The sequence below is a fragment of the Myotis davidii genome, unplaced genomic scaffold (assembly GCF_000327345.1).
Source record: "Myotis davidii unplaced genomic scaffold, ASM32734v1 scaffold1144, whole genome shotgun sequence".
Lineage (NCBI taxonomy): Eukaryota > Metazoa > Chordata > Mammalia > Chiroptera > Vespertilionidae > Myotis > Myotis davidii.
In genome coordinates this window covers 310,551-323,230 of record NW_006294766.1, presented here as the reverse complement: position 1 = coordinate 323,230, position 12,680 = coordinate 310,551, and the positions used below count along the sequence as shown (strand labels likewise).

Genomic DNA, 12,680 nt, shown 5'->3' with positions numbered 1-12,680 from the left:
GACAGATAGAGAGAGAGAGAGAGAGAGAGAGAACATTTATTTGTTGTTCCACTTATTTGTGCATCGTTGGTTGATTCTTGTATGTTTCCTAACCAGGGCCATAACCTTGGGGTACTGGGATGGGGCTCTAACCAACTGAGCTACCCACGTAGGGCAGCTTGGGATGTTCTTTTGACACTTAGTACCTTTTCCTTCCATTCCACACTCCCTCATCCAAGCCAGATTATAACCACTATGAATTTCCTAGTTTTATGGCTTAATAATGGCATGATTATGAACAAGTTGCCTAACTGCTGAGCACTGCTTATCTTTCCTATAAATCTGAGATAGTGCCTCATTACACTTATTACAATAATAACAAAGTAAACACGTATTTCCTTGGCTGGTGTGGTTCAGTTGGTTGGGTGTCTCCCCTGCACTGAAAGTTTGCCAGTTTGGTTCCTGGTCAGGGCTCAGGCCCAGGTTTCAGGCCTGATCTTTGGTAGGGGCTGGGCAGGAGGCAGGCGATCGATGTTTCTTTCACATTGATTTTTTTTCCTTCTCTCTCTCTCTCCCACTCCCTTCCTCTTTCTCTAAAGCAATAAGAAAATATTTTTAGAATGTGGTTTCCCTCTCAGGGGAATTGAAGAGACCAAACTGCTCTATTAAAAATAAAAATAGAGCCTGGCTGGTGTGGCTCAGTGGTTGAGCATTGACTCATGAACCAGGCACATGTCTGGGTTTGGGGCTCGATCCCCAGTGGTGGACATGCAGGAATCAGCCGATGGATGACAGCCCCTCATCATTGATATTCCCCCCTCATTCTCTTTCTCTCTCTCTCTCCCTTCCTCTCTCTGAAGTCAATAAAAAAATAAAAATAAAAACAGTAAACACATATAAATAGTTCAGCATAGGCTTTGCTAAATATCAAACATTTAATAAATGTTACTTGCCATTATTATTATTATAACTCTATTATTATAACCATATTTTTCCTTAAATATTAAAAATGAACTTTCTGCAGAATGGCTTTCTGTTTGATCTTATCTAGCTCTAATTTTTTTCAAATCTATTTCCCTTTAGCACCTAACTTCATTTTAGACTCTACTAATTTGTTCATGTTGTTGTATTTTTAAAAATTATTCTTCAGTGAACAGCAACAAATACGTGAGCACCTATCTTGTGCCAGGCACAAGGATCTAGAAGTATAAATCCCTATGTTTATAATATAGAGATCGTGGGCACACAGTGGAGGGATGCAGTGAAGAAGCAAAAAAATACTCTACTCAGATGTCCATTAAAAAACTTGATTTATTTTAGTTTATGTTTTGCAGTAGTTTAAAAATTATAATTTAGGATTATCCCTATTGTTGAAACAGCTTTATGTGTGCTTTTATCCTGAGATACTCCTCTATCCGTATCCAAATGTTAAGTGGAGATAGAAAGAGTAGTCCTCCTTGAAGAGCTAAATCCCAACAGATGATTTTATTTTATGGCAGGGAGTGGGGAGGCTGGGCGGTGAGAGGGGGGAAGGGAGCATTTCAGGTAGCATAATCAAAGGCACTGAGGCATGAAGGTGTGACTGAGAACTACTCGAAGTTTGGTGCTCTTAGAGCGTAACATTCTAAGTCGAGCCTTTTAGGAGCTGATGCAGGAGAGAATGTAGGAGTCTGCTCGGTCAGACTCAGACATCTGTGGCCTATGTGTTTACATCTCCCTGAGGCCAAATATGCGCCTTGTAGGATGTAGGTCTATATAGACAATTTATAAAAAGCAAATTCTGCAAATTGCTTCTGAAGCTAGACTTGATTTACATGTGGCATGGACTATATCTCTTCCATTTGCTGTTTTCATAAAAAATGATGAAAACATTAGTTATGGTAATGCATAATTGATGTTATAGCACTCATTTTTAATAACCCAAGTGTCTAAAACATAGAAATACTAAATATCATTTGAGACTCTGAAGTAGGGCGTCGCTCTGAGATTTGAGAGTAGAGATGGGTGTCAGCAGGACAGACACTCAAGGAGAACAGGCAAGGGGACCACTGTGAATTCCTGGCCTTCTCAGTGTCTCCCTAACACATTTTATAGAACAGAAAGCTAAATGCTCCATTTTCTATAATTGTGTGCTTGACAACTTATATGTCAAATTTTTATCAATATTTGATTTTTTCTTTGTTCTGATATGAAGTTCTGACTTCCTTCCCCTCTCCTCTCTCATTTTTAAGGCAAAACTCGGTTTTTAATACATTATATCAATAGGGTTTATGCAACAGCTGTTAAAGATCTGAATTACATTTAATTCTAGAAAATATTATGTGTCTTAACTTCAAAATATGTTTTCTACTAGGTCTGAGTGGTGTCCAGTATACTTTAATTCCATTTTTTGAGTTGACTTCTCTTGCTAAGAAATTAAGCAGTAGGATCTAAAACATCCTAACCACCAAAGCTTAAAATTTCCAGAGACGAATTAGATGTAAAAGAAAAAACAAAACAAAAAAAACACTCAAACTCACTTGAACTGTAATTAGCCTGAAAATGGAACGTGCGGGAGAGGGCTGCCAGGAGGCCAGAACACAGGACAAAGCAAGAAGTGTCTTAGCATGTTTGCAGCACTGCTGAGGGTAGAAAGTGACCTTAATATGGGTCTGTGGTTATCAAACGACTGTTCAATGATCACCCGTGAATTTGCCTATAGACGTTGCCAATCTACCAGTTCAAAGGTATAGACTCCTTGGCACTTACAGCTTTCTCATTAGAAATGAACCATTCTGGCATTTCGTGAGCCAGCAGGGCTGGGCAGCTAACTCTTTGGTTGTGGCCCCTCCCAGGTCATGCCCTCTCCGAGGGTCTACCTCGGCTGCCAAGACCCCTATTTCTTAGGCAGCTCATAGTCCCTAATGTTTTTCTTGAAAGTACAATGTGTATAGGAGCATGAGACATACAGAGGAGTCCACAGACCGTATGTGTAGTTCGTACATTTCCTCCCAGTGAACATACCCACGTCAGCTGCCTCCAGATGGGGAATTAGAACATTATCTGCCCCCTGGGAGCCCACCCAGTCACAGCGCCCCTCCTCAGAGGTAGCCACTATTCGGACTTCCACCAGAGCGTCACTTTTCTCTGTGTCTCTTTAAGTCGAATCAGCAGCCAGGTATTCGGAGTGGCTCCAGAGCATTGGAGGCCTTCTGGCGGAGGGCGAGGACCGGGCAGCCCAGGGAGGGTGTTACTGGTGTTATTTACAACACGCCAAACCATTTGAAAGGAGGTATTTCATTTTTCAAAAGTTGGATTGCTTTTCCTAATAAAGATGATTCTGATGCAGAGGAACTGGGGAGAACTACACGGAGGGGTGGCCCCAGTCTGGGTCTGGGAGGATGGGCAAGAACGGTGCTGCAGACACCCAAACAGGCAATAATGGGAACCCACAGGAAGCAGATTTTCAAGGTCTACTCCAGGGCCATCAGAAAACGAAACTGGCTGCGTCTGAAAATGCTAATGAAGGGCAGAGTAAAGAAATAAAGAAGACGCCATAGAATAGCACAGAAGCCTCTCATAAGACATGTGGAAGTCCTAACTCCCCGTCCCAGTATGTGACCTCATTTGGAAATAGGCTCGTTGCATATGGAATTAGTTAAGATGAGGTCCTGCTGGAGTAGGGTGGGCCCCTAGCCCCATGTAACCAGTGCCCATATGAGAAGCATCCATGTGAAGACAGACTCGGGAGATCACTATGTGAAGACGGAGGATTGGAGTGATGCATCCACAAGCCAAGGAACACCAAGGAGTGGCAGCAAACCACCGGAAGCTTGAAAGAGCCGAAGACGGGCTCTCTCCCACAGGTTTCAGAGGGAGCACGGCCCTGCCAACGCCTTGGGAGCGTTAGTCTCCAAAGACAGTGCATTGCTTGACAAGTGTATAGGGAGACGATACACTTTTGTTGTCAGCCCTCCCCCACCCCCCATTTGTGGCGCTTTGTTCTCGTAGCCCTGGGAGATGAACACAGAGGGTCTGCGGTGGGCCTGGTGTCCTGGTCCCCCAGTCTTGCTTCCCCCAGAGCACACCTGTCCCTTGCTCCTGGCGTTGCCCTGGCCGTCCCTGTCCAAGCTGTTCCTGTCTGGACTGGCTTAGAGTGCCCGCTCCTGCCCCTGGTCGCTCCATGTCTGTGATGTGCCCTATAGGGAGACAGAGGCACCATTGCCATTTCAGATGCAGCCAGTTTCGTTTCCTGACTGCCCCAGAACAGACCTTGAAAATCTGCTTCCTGTGGGTCCCCATTATTGCCTGTTTGGGTGTCTGCAGCACCGTTCTTGCCCATCCTCCCAGACCCAGACTGGGGCCACTCCTCCGTGTAGTTCTCCCCAGTTCCTCTGGATCAGAATCATCTTTAATAGGAAAAGCAATCCAACTTTCTTTTAAAAATTGAAATACCTACTTTTAAATAGTTGGGCGTGTTGTAAATCAAGGTTTCATTCTGCTGTATTTAGGCATCTCAAAGGCCAGTTCTCAACTGAGACAATAAGAAAGCCGATCAAAAGGCAGCACAATCAGGGTTAGTAATAAGGAGCTCTGTGGAGCGTGGCCGATGGCCGAGTCCTTTCCCCAGCGAAGGACTGGCTTTAGGCTGCCTTACAACCTATCTATTTTTTTTTTCTGGGCTGAGTTGCTGGTGTTGGGGAACCACAAGGACCAGACTGTTGCGATGTTCCCATGGTTACTCCATTGACCCAGGCCACTTCCTATGCTCGTCTTTTCTGTCCTTCCTTCGGGACCTAGGGACTCGCTAGTAGCTTTTGTCCTAAAATGCTCTTGGCACAGTTTCTTCCCCTTCGCCTCACATGTCCACAGCCTGGCTCGATTGCAGAGTGGACGGACGTGCACTCCTCAGTCACCCCTTCCTTTCACTTCAGAAGCCTTTGCTCAATGCTCGTCGCTCTGGGAAAGTCTTCGGAACATTAAAAAAAAATCACAAATGTGGGACTTTTCAAAGTTTTAAATAATCCTAGTTTTTGTTGCGGGTCTACTTGTCGTTTCTTATTTTCTTGCTAACCCTCTTTCAACTTCTAGTTTCTGTGGTTTATGCAATCTATTAATATTTATATTTTGCCCTTTGAGGGAGAAATACAAAAAACCTGCATATTTTCTATTCTGTATTCTGTAAAATAGACCTATTATGTAATTGAAAAATAATAAACAGTGTACTTTGAAGCTGCAGTTTAGAGGTTAGATTGAGGCAAAAGGTTGGGTTTATTTATTTTTTTAATCTTTATTGTTTAAAGTATTACAGAAGACCCCTCTCCTCTCCCTTCCACTTATCCCCAGGCCCTTACCCCACTTTATTGTCTGTGTTTAAATATGTGGCTATATAGGTTTGCCTTTTGTACACCTGTGCTCTCAGCTCAGACAGTCCTTGCACCCTGAGGTCTTGGGCCATGAGAAGAATGAGTAATAAATGTCTGTATTGAATAGATGGGTGGATGGACAGATGGATAAATGGATGATGGTGTGGCTCCACCTTCTTGGCCAGCAATTTCACTGAATTATTGGGCAGATAAACTTCATTTGAGTTCACAACTGCCTCTTGAAGCCTGGGGGGAGGGGGGTGTTTCCTAAGCCCGGGAGGATTTCGTGGGCTGAGGCCAGGGACCTAGAAGCAGTGATATCTTTTTGGCTTGCCTATGGAATGTGCTGAAACATTCGGCTAGTGATTTTTTAAAATGGGCCAAACAGTATGCTTTCATTGTGAATCCCAGTATGCTGGGTTTCATTGGAAACCCAGATTTTTTTAAAAAGTTTACCTCCTTGGGGATGCTGTACCCTTCTTTGGAAAGGAGAAGAGACTTCTCTCTCCCTCCAAAGAGAAAATGGCCCTATTTGAATTTCCTTTGGTATTTTCTAGACTAGAAGTTTTAGAGTATGAAGAACGCAGCTGTTAGTAAACAGTTATCCATATTTAAAACAGCTGTCTTTTGAAGTTCCCTCAGACTCTTTTTATTTTATTTTATAGGAAATAATGTTAAAGAGGTATAGGAATTCCATATGGGTCTTCACATATTTGTACACTTGACTTTAATTTACACTAGATAATAAACCTTGTTATGATTTCTTTGAGTTAAACACTCTCATTAATGAAAAAGAACATTGTATATAGTCAAATGGTTTAAAGGAGTGATCATTTCAAGATCAAAGACTAGCATTATATTGCTTTGGTTAATTGTCTGCCTTAGCAAATATTGACTCTGGCATATACTATAGTAGGCACCTCCCAACCCCTTGATTCTAAAAAAGAAATTGGCGATCTTCCTGTGGGGTTGTGGCCTGGGTTATTTTTCTGGCCAGAACACAAAAGAACGCATTCCAGGGGAGCCTTTAGTTTATCTACTTGCTCAAACACTCAAGTTTTTGCCCAGTCAATGTGGTTATCAGGAAGAGAAAGCAGTTGTAAGAAGGCTATTTTCTGCATCTACTTTCTTTTCAGTATATTTTGTTTCAAAATGATTATTATAGGTTTACCTTAACTAGAAATTTATTTTCCCCTTTCAGTGATTTATAGTATTTCAAATATCTAGGTATTTTATATGACTTCCATTATTAAAGGTGTTTGTTTTAGGAAAAATCCTCTCTATTTAAAAATGAAATTTCTCTTTGAAACTATTTCTAGCAATTTATAAACTGGCTTTGGTAGATTAGAAAAAAGTAATTGGGCTCCAAAATGACATTCAGATAAGCAGTTCTCTGAAAACAAGCTAAATGTCTACCAGCAGGGAATGGTTAGCGTTGAGGTATATTTGGTTAATAGAGTGCAGAACTCAAAAAGTATGAACTAGACCTTTATTCATCAGTATGGATGGACCTGAACACCAAGTGAGAGCAGAAAACAAACTTCAGAATATTACATATTTGTTATGTAAATATTAAACATCACAGAAGACAATATTGTATGCCATATAATCTTATGAATGTGTGTTTGTACCTGTGTGTGAATAAAAAGTGGACTATCTACTGAATTCATGATAGTGGCTGCCTCTGGGAGAAAAGTAACAGGAGTAGGGAGGGGAACCTGAATGTACATTTGAAAAAAATCCGTGAAAATATACATTTATTTTGGTTTGGGGGTTCATGGACGTTTGATATATTGACATTTTGGACTTCTATTAACATTTTCATGATAAAAAATTTCATGTAATATTTCCTCAGGCAATAAGTTCCAAGTAGGAGCCATACACTTATCAAGGCTGAGACTGAAGCTATTCTAATGCATCTATAGCAAATGATGTTAGTCTGTGAAAAATGAAAGTTGACGCAGTGAATCTGAACACAAGGAAACCTCCCCGCTGACTTGGCTCTTGGGAAGCTATCATCGCTTATAGGTTAAGAACAGAGACCCCAGCAGCAGATCCTGGCCTGACATGTTCTAGCTCTGAGATCTTGGACAAGTCAACACATCTAAGCCTCAGTTCCTTACCCGAAGAATGAGAACAACAGTGCCTGTCTCAGTGCTGTTGTGAGGATCAGATGAGTCCGTGCATGCAGTAGCTGTGCTCAGAGATTAGCTGTTATTTTCTGTGGGCAGCCTCCCATCTTGTAGTCTACTGTTTTCATTTTCACGGCGGAGTCTTTGCTGATGCTGTTTCTTCTGCCTGGGTTGTCTTTTATTTCCGCCCTCGTCTCACCTGGCCAAATCTTTCTCGGAGGAATTTTCTGAGAATTCTCTCTGGTCTTCCCCACCTGGGTCCGTTCCTACTCAAACCGTAATTGTCCTGTAAAAGTTACTTGTGAACTACCAGTTCATTTCTGCCTCTCTCCTGGATTGTAAAGTATTTTTCTTCTTCACTACTGTATCTTCAGTATCTAGAACACTCTTTGGCTCAGAGTAGGCATTGGGAAATTATTTTTTGACTAAATGAACAAAATTACTGCAGAAGGTGAAAACTTTCAGAATTAATATTTTCAGGAAATGAATTTGACTTAATGTACTTTGACTAAAGCATTAACCTACTAGTGAATTAGGAAATAAATCTAGGATTATATAATTTCATCAAAGAAAACATACATCGCATGTATTGGCTTATTTGCAATAATAAATTATAAGATACCACAAGTGAAGATTTACATCATATGTGTAATGTTAGAGGTTTAGAGGCTCATCTAACGATGGATAGTAGTATAAGTTTACCACATATTTGCTGTGGAAAGCAGGAAAATGTCCAGCACTTTAATCCTAAGGTTTGATTCGTTTAACTGATTTTTTGCTCTCCACTTAACTCACTCTTTTTTCTTTTAAAAATAGCAAAAGAGGAACTAACTAACAGAAGATGATATTTCCCAGGAAGCAGAATAAGCTAGACTCAATCAGAATAAACTGATGTAATCAGTGGTTTGAAAAGGGGCTTTTGTAAGTCCGATAGAATGTTACAACTTTAAAAATTCATATTTTATTAATTTTTAACTTTAGAGAGGGAGAGGAAGAGAAACAATTTGTCGCTCCACCAAGCCATGCATTCTTTGGTTGATTCTTGTATGTGCCCTGACTGGGATCGACCCCACAACTTTGGCGTATTGGGACAACGCTCTAACTTTTAAGCAAACTAAAACAGTAAACCCAGTGAGAAGGGGGCCTTCAGAGTTGGAGCAAAGGCAGGAAACTAGTTCCCTGTAGTTGTGGGTTTATTTTCTCTGTGAGAGAAACCTAAACATGCTTTAAAACCTGAAGGAAGAGCTTTGTGTTCAGATATTAGCATATTTATCCAGGAAAGATATTACATGGGATTTTGAACTGATTGCAAGCCCAAATTTATTAACTAAGTGGGAGAGCAGAGCAAAAACATGAGCAAGCAGGAAATGGGGGGATTCTACACATTAAAGGAATTTTTATGACTCAGAGGGGTGTTAGGGAGGTGAAATTCCAGGGTTAGAAAAATAATGCAACCCTCTACATTGATAAAGAACTCTACAAATTATAGCTTTGGGAGACTTTTCCCTCCCCACCTTTGGAGATTATACAACACAGATCACTGGGAAAAATTACTTCGTAGCCACATTTCCTCCCATCCTACTTCTCTGTTAACTGTAGTATACTGACATCATAAATAAGTGCATTTTGAATGCATATATTCATTCATTCATTTATTCATCAGAACATGCTTATTTATATGCCAAGCTTGGGGTAAGAGCATCATATTTTTTTTAAAAAAAAAGGAGGTAAAACATCTCTTCCTTAGAACTGTGCAAAATTAGTTATTGCTCAGAAGTATGACCTAGTTGGTACTGCAGGATACCAAGATAACAATCTTTTTTGGAGATTTGAATGTGTGGTCTCATAAAACCCTGCTTATAACCACTTAACTTATTTATTAAACACCTGCCCGGAAACCAGGGATAATCAGGAGGACTTTTGAAGTCATGTGGTTAGAAGACGTTGTACACTTTGGGAAACATTGGTTTTAATAACATTCTAATGGTTGTAATCAAGCTGCATCTTTGACAGACCCACAGTCTTGACCCACAGCACTGGTGTCACCTGGGAGCTTGCTAGAAATGCAGGTTCCCAGGCCCTGCCCAGACCTACTGAATCAGAATCAGAATTTTTTAATTATTTTTTTGTTGTTGTTGTTAATCCTCACCCAAGGTTTTGTGGGTTTTTTTTCCATTGATTTTTTTTTTTTTTTTAATTTTTTTTTTTTTTTTTATTATTAGTTTCCATTGATTTTTAAAGGGAGTGGAAGAGAGTGGAAGAGACACACAGAGAGAAACATTGATGTGAGAGAGACATATCCATTGGTTGCCTCCTGCATGCGCCCAGACCAGGGCTGGGGATCAAGCCTGCAACTGAGGTCGTGCCCTTGACTGGTATCAAACATGCAACCATGGGTGGCTGTTCTAACCACTGAGCAGCTGGCTAGGACCAGAATCAGAAGTTTAACAAGATGTTCAAGTGATGTCAATGAACATTAATGTTTAGTAAGCACTGGTAAATCCCCAGGTGTTTTTTTTTTTATTCTTACCTGAGGATATATTTTACTGATTTTAGAGAGGGGGAAGGGAGAAAGAGAAACATTGATTATGAGAGAAACATTGATTGGTTCCCTCCTGTACACACCCCAACTGGGGATTGAATCCGCAACCTAGGTATGTGCCCTGACAGGGAATCGAGCCAGCAACCTTCCACTGCAGGGGATGATGCTCCAACCACCTGAGCCACACTAGCCAGAGCCCCAATGGTTTTTAGAACAGAATATCTTTAGTAACAAGTGACTCATTATCCAGCAATGCAGCATGTAGTATCTGTAGGCAACCTAAATATTAGCGGGTTCTTCCTTACCAAACTCAACCCTAACTCCTTGAATGTTACATTCATTGGCCATGGCTTAACCACTGGCAACCTCAGAGCCTGGCCAATGCCTCTTCTTCAGGCAGGCCATCTAAACACGAGAATGGGCCATCTTATTTCTTCCCTTGATTAAGCTTTTCCAGGTCTAACTAAATCCCCATTCCCCCAGTTGTTCCTGGTATAACATCAAGGCTTCTTTACTCACTTATGTAGACTAGAAAGTCTTAAAGGGCCCTACCAATTTCAATATTGTGATTGCACCCAGTAATAAGTACTAGTGAGTAGAAGATGACAGAAACTCAGGAGCTGTATGTCTACTCGTATACATTTAGGGAGAATGCTGCTGAGGCACAAACTTATTATCCATAGTTTCTTTAAGTTCGCAATTGTGTCTCATGGAGGAGACTTCTATTATAATAGCCACTGAGGAGCACCACCGCCTGCCTTCTAATTTGTAAATGTGCCAATTAGCACTTCAGACGTGAAAGGCATGCAGGAATATATGAAAATAAGCATGTCCTGTCTCTATACATTTTAATATTTAAGAATTTTAGTCTTAAGAATTGAATTCTAGATTAAGATTTTAAACTTTTAAGAAAAAATTATCTGTAGGCCATAACTCAGCGCACCACCTGGTTTCATTGTTCTCTAACGGCTTTCAGTAATGTGTCTGCACACGCATCGAACACGTAGAAATAACCTTAGAGTACTCGCATTTTAAAATGTTTCTTCCCTTGCTTGGTAGAATCTAAGCATTTTTCATGTTACTATATGAATTTCATAATAAAGCATTCCTATTTCCGCATGTAGGACATTAGAGTTCATGAGTGGCTTCTGAAATAAAGTATTTGGCATATTTTTGTAGGTTTTCATATTTGTTTATCAATAATTTTTTTTTAAAAAAATAACATTTTCTACTAAACAGGAAGTACAGAGCTGCAGCTTTTTTGTTGCTGTTGGTTTTTGTATCGGGTTAGTCTTATGTAAGAAAAGCTGAAACAATGTAAGAAAAGCTGTGACAGGAGTATTTTAAGATTCTCTTGAAAATATTTTTTTTGAGAAAGCGGCCACAGCACATTCTTAAACTAGTTGCTGTTTTTACTAATTTCTTCACGCTTTCCTTCCCCTCCTTTCTTCTTGCTGTTTTTACTCTCCTCAGCCTCCTCCTCAACTCCCCGCTGTCCTCCCTCCCCCTCTCTTCAGCGGGTTTTCAGAGCAACAGCTCCTTCTCTCACCTCCGCTTGTAACAATGAAGCTGTGTGCATGTGTGGAGAGAAGCTGAAAAATAAGACAGATGGTTCTTTCATTACCAGGTTGCTTTGGGCTAATTGAGCTGGACATGTTATTTTTTTCAAGGAGCTGGAGCTGGATCCTGTGGATAACCACCCATGAACTGCAGTAATGTATACTAAACAGGAAGTACAGAGCTGCAGCTTTTTTGTTGCTGTTGGTTTTTGTATCGGGTTAGTCTTATGTAAGAAAAGCTGAAACAATGTAAGAAAAGCTGTGACAGGAGTATTTTAAGATTCTCTTGAAAATATTTTTTTTGAGAAAGCGGCCACAGCACATTCTTAAACTAGTTGCTGTTTTTACTAATTTCTTCACGCTTTCCTTCCCCTCCTTTCTTCTTGCTGTTTTTACTCTCCTCAGCCTCCTCCTCAACTCCCCGCTGTCCTCCCTCCCCCTCTCTTCAGCGGGTTTTCAGAGCAACAGCTCCTTCTCTCACCTCCGCTTGTAACAATGAAGCTGTGTGCATGTGTGGAGAGAAGCTGAAAAATAAGACAGATGGTTCTTTCATTACCAGGTTGCTTTGGGCTAATTGAGCTGGACATGTTATTTTTTTCAAGGAGCTGGAGCTGGATCCTGTGGATAACCAGCCATGAACTGCAGTAATGTAATAGGTGCTGCTGGGTGTGCTGTTGGATTTTTTGTTTTGTTTTTGGCAATTTCATCATCCTGTCAAGTATTTTGGGGACAGGTCAGGAGTGAGTTTGCTAAAATAGTCTTCATTAAAGTGTTTTTAATGGATGAAAAATGTTCTCAGGTAACGAGCCATTCTTAGAAGCATGCCGTCTTTGTGTTTCATTTCAGTACTCACAAGTGAAGGAGCAGCCCAACCTTTGTCTTGGATAATTTCTAGTGGTACAGCGATTGGGCAGACAGCCTCCTGAAGCTCTGGCACCCCTACCACATTCTTCACCTTACGGAACAGAAGGCCTGTGGGAAACGGATTCCTTAAAAGTGCAGGTAAGCAAAGGCAGCACTGCCGCTGGCTCAGACGTTTTATTTATTTATTTATTTTTTATTTTATTGATTTTCCACAGAGAGAAAGGGAGAGGGACAGAGAGCCAGAAACATCGATGAGATA

General features: G+C 40.9%; 1 protein-coding gene across 5 annotated transcripts in view; it reads left to right on the top strand.

Annotated features, from left to right (window-relative positions):
* ST3GAL6 (ST3 beta-galactoside alpha-2,3-sialyltransferase 6) overlaps nt 1–12,680 on the top strand; it is an 87,063-nt gene that overhangs the window by 9,618 nt on the left and 64,765 nt on the right. For all 5 annotated transcript variants that reach the window (XM_006769282.2, XM_015567554.1, XM_006769283.2 and 2 more), the window contains exon 3: nt 12,404–12,559. The gene's annotated coding sequence lies outside the window, so the exon portion shown is untranslated. The remainder of the gene's footprint in view (nt 1–12,403; nt 12,560–12,680) is intronic.